The sequence below is a fragment of the Diachasma alloeum genome, unplaced genomic scaffold, assembly GCF_001412515.2.
Source record: "Diachasma alloeum isolate Michigan unplaced genomic scaffold, Dall2.0 Dall_scaffold_01094, whole genome shotgun sequence".
Taxonomy (NCBI): domain Eukaryota; kingdom Metazoa; phylum Arthropoda; class Insecta; order Hymenoptera; family Braconidae; genus Diachasma; species Diachasma alloeum.
The window spans coordinates 204636-209347 of NW_021681205.1; positions in this window are offsets into that span (position 1 = coordinate 204636).

The window sequence follows — 4712 nt, forward strand, 5'->3', positions numbered from 1 at the left end:
AAATTATTTCGTCATTATCTACCACTCTCTATTTCATGTGGGATAATGTATCGAGCGTTTGCACTTGGGGATTTGAGGAAATTCATTTTAAAAATTTAGTGAATTCGAGGGAAATTTGTATTGGATTTCTTTTGGGAGTTCTATTGGCTTTTGGCTGATTCTGTTGAAAAATTCCGCAGCTCTAACGCGCGTTTTTTGAAAATAAAATATGTCTAATGGATTAGTATCTGAAAAAAACTTGAGAAAAATTACAAAGTAAGAAATAAGTCGAGTAATCCTGGAGCGAAATCCATTTCTAGGTCTTGAATAGTCAATTTTTCTCCGCTGACTCGGCAAAATTTATTAAACGTGAGGGTAACTCGTACTGAAACTGTAAAATTTATGATTTATTCGATTTACGATTTATTAAAAATTTAACAAATTCGAGGGAAATTTGTATTGGATTTCTTTTGAGAGTTCTATTGGCTTTTGGCTGATTCTGTTGAGGAATTCCGCAGCTCTAATGCGTGTTTTTTTTTTAAATAAAATATGTCTAATGGATTAGTATCTGGAAAAAACTTGAGAAAAATTACAAAGTAAGAAATAAGTCGGTAATCCTGGAGCGAAATCCATTTCTAGGTCTTGAATAGTCAATTTTTCTCCGCTGACTCGGCAAAATTTATTAAACGTGAGGGTAACTCGTACTGAAACTGTAAAATTTATGATTTATTCGATTTACGATTTATTAAAAATTCAACGAATTCGAGGGAATTTTGTATTGGATTTCTTTTGGGAGTTCTATTGGCTTTTGGCTGATTCTGTTGAAAAATTCCGCAGCTCTAATGCGTGTTTTTTTAAAATAAAATATGTCTAATGGATTAGTATCTGAAAAAAACTTGAGAAAAATTACAAAGTAAGAAATAAGTCGAGTAATCCTGGAGCGAAATCCATTTCTAGGTCTTGAATAGTCAATTTTTCTCCGCTGACTCGGCAAAATTTATTAAACGTGAGGGTAACTCGTACTGAAACTGTAAAATTTATGATTTATTCGATTTACGATTTATTAAAAATTCAACGAATTCGAGGGAATTTTGTATTGGATTTCTTTTGGGAGTTCTATTGGCTTTTGGCTGATTCTGTTGAAAAATTCCGCAGCTCTAATGTGTGTTTTTTTAAAATAAAATATGTCTAATGGATTAGTATCTGAAAAAAACTTGAGAAAAATTACAAAGTAAGAAATAAGTCGGTAATCCTGGAGCGAAATCCATTTCTAGGTCTTGAATAGTCAATTTTTCTCCGCTGACTCGGCAAAATTTATTAATTAAACGTGAGGGTAACTCGTACTGAAACTGTAAAATTTATGACTTATTCCATGAAAATTTAACCCGTGAACGTGAATAATTCCTCAATATTGCGTAATCATTCACATTTGTGTAGGAATTTTTCGGGGACGGAGAATGATTCTTCTTACCAAACAGCGAATGGTAAAATTTCACTTTCGTCCGTCCCTATGTCCTTCACATCAGGGCCGGAAAAACACTACCGGTGCGGAAAATTTTCCTGTACAGGGAACAGTAATTTCTGCTTCTATAGATGTGGTTTTTTACCGAACGAATCGCAAGGTATAATTCGCAAAAAGTATTTTTTATTCTATTATAATTTCATTTCGCAATTACACATATGGAAAAATTTGAAAGAAAAATCTAGTGAATTCGGTACACGGAGGGAATACTAAATTAAAAATTATAATGTGAATGTAGTAATCGAGGACCAAACCGATACAAATTTAAAATTTGAGTTATCTTAACTGAATTTTTACTGGTGCCAAATTAGATTTTACTTTTATTCTATCACTTTCTACTAGATCGACCCGCGATTTTTACTCTGTTCAACAGTAAATTCTAAATGTGGTGGGTATATCCCCATAGTAAAAAATAATTTTATATTCTTTTCGTGCAGAAAATTTTATTGAATTTCTATGGAACTTTTTATTAATTTTTGGGCGATTCTATTTAAATGTTCACTAGAAACAGTAAATAGAATTCGATTTTTCTATGAAAATTATTATATTGAGATATTTTCTTTTCATCAAGAAAATCAAGAAATTTGAACCGAGGAAATTCTATAGAAAATATCTCAATAGATTCGGCCGAAAACTAATAAAAAGTTCAATAAAAATTCAATAGAATTATCTAACGAATTCGCTAGGTTTTCCTATTAAATTTTGTCGTATGTGTTCTCAGATGAACAATATTGACTTTCCTCTTCCTTGAAGGCAAATTATTATTGAATCAACAATGCTGAAATTTCCACAGAATCGTCACTTGATGAATATTCCCAAGAAGTGCACTGAAAATTTCTCAATTGGAGAACTTCGTATTTTCATTTCAAGAGAGTAATATATTCTCGATTTGATTTCCTTTTCGCGTTCATGTCGATGACTTCCAAAACACTAAATATTTCCCAAGTTCATTTTCACGACCATTTCAGTCAAAACATGAGAGAAGCCATTACAATCGGAAACACTTAATAACTTTCGTCAAAATACCCTCTCCTAATATTTTAAAAATTATTATGGAAACTGAAAATTATAGACAAATCAACTCTGAATAGATTGAGAATTCAACAATTTTCAGTGTTGTGACGATGAACGATGAAATTTCATTGAACATTCCACAACACATAAAAAAAATTTACTGAAATCCTCGCAAATTATCTAGACAATTCTATTGGATTTCTGTTGAACTTTCTATTAATTTTTGGCCGATTCTACAGAAATATTCAATAGAAAATATTCTACAGAATTTCCTCAGCTCTAATTTTTCAATTTTTTTTTCATTTCTTGTCCTCAAGAAAATCAAATAAAAGAACTATGAAAATTTGAGCCGAGGAAATTCTACAGAAAATATCTCAATAGAACAACTCTTACAGAAAAATCAAATTCTATTGACTGCTTCTATAGAATATTTCCTATTGAACATTTCAGTAGAGCCAAATAATAACTAACAGAAAGTTCCCTACAAACCCAACAGAATTGTCTAGCTAATTCGCAAGGTTCTTCCACTAGTTTTTTTCGCGCGTGAAACTAAATGATTCATCATCAACGACATTCCCAGAAATTCAATATTAATGAGTCGTTCTCGAAAATTTCAAGTGTCAAGACTAATTTCCCAGCAGCAATCATTATGAATGTCCCACCAGTTGCCATATGCCTACTGAATTATGCATAGATCCACATAGAATAAAAAACCAAAGGGACTACACACACTGCGTAGATTGACGCGGAAGCATATATACATGTGTAACCTTGGACCGTCATATGATAAATAAAGGAAATTCCAAGTCAATTGCAGCATCGCGGGTATCACGTATTTCCCAATATTTCGATGGTCTCGTTGTTTTCGTTTTCGTCGCGATATGGGTCCAGCGGTTAATACTGATGACACAAAAAAAACGCGATATGACGAGGTCTCGTTGTCTCGGACGTCAGTGATTAACAGTGTTGATCTTAATTTATTCATAATTTGTGGAAATTACTGTGGGAAATTGTCACACGTCACGTTGTGAAACAGTTTACTTCCGTTAATTAGATTGAGGTCAATGCAGATTAATTAACTGTATTCTGGTACTTCATAGTCTTTCATTGTCATAAAAAATGTGGAGTTTAAATTGTTGAATTTTTACGTTTGTAAGAATTCAAATGATTGGTCATTTGCTATTCGAATTTTGAATGTTATTTTCATGCCATTCTATTACTATTATTATTATCATTATTATTATTCATATTTTTCAATAGAAAATATTGTACAGAAAAAGGCAATAGAATTCGATTTTTCTATACAACTTATTCTAGTGAGTTTTTCTACAGAATATTAGAGAATTTTATGATTGGGGTTTTGGGAGAAATTGGAGCTATTGAAATGAGCAAATGTACATTTCTATAATCTTGATTTTCAGTTCACGATGTTTAGGGTTTTTAAAATGATATTAGATATTGACCCTGATTATTTCCTCCTCCTGTTTTCAAGAACAATTCCGAATATTTAATTTAGAATAAATCTGAAGTTATTCTAAAATAAATGGATAAATTGAAACATAAAATGAATTTTTCTTCAAAGCAGTGCAAGAATTGATTTAAACGATAGAATTATCCCTGTAAAAATAAAAATTCTAGAGTCAATATTTTACTTCTTTTCATTATTATCAATTCATTATTTCAATAATAGATACAAAAATAATGTCGTTATAAAAAAAAGAAATTGTTAGAAATAAAAAAAAACGCCTTCAAATTTAGAACCAAAATAGTTTTTATTTTCAATTGGTCCATTCATGTTAACAAAATTTTCATGAGGTATTTGTTCCTGTTTCCATCGGTCTCACGTACACCACACAGTTCCCAATTTCAATCAAAAAAATCGAACGTGAAGACATTACAAACATTTGTAGAGCAATTGAGCGGACTGTTATTTTCTCTCACTTGAATGCAGATTTAGACCGATGAGTGATATCTATCTTATCAAGGCACATGTGTAAATTACTTATCGATCCTAATTTAATATATCCACAAAATAATGAACCAAAGTGATTAAAATACAGAATGTGAATGACGAGAATAATCGAGTACTCAGCATTGAATAATTTATCCCTCTGTATTCTCAACTTCTATCTTATAAAAAAAAATGATGCCGATATGGTACTGAGTGATTACTGGGATAAAGAAATTTCTCATCAAC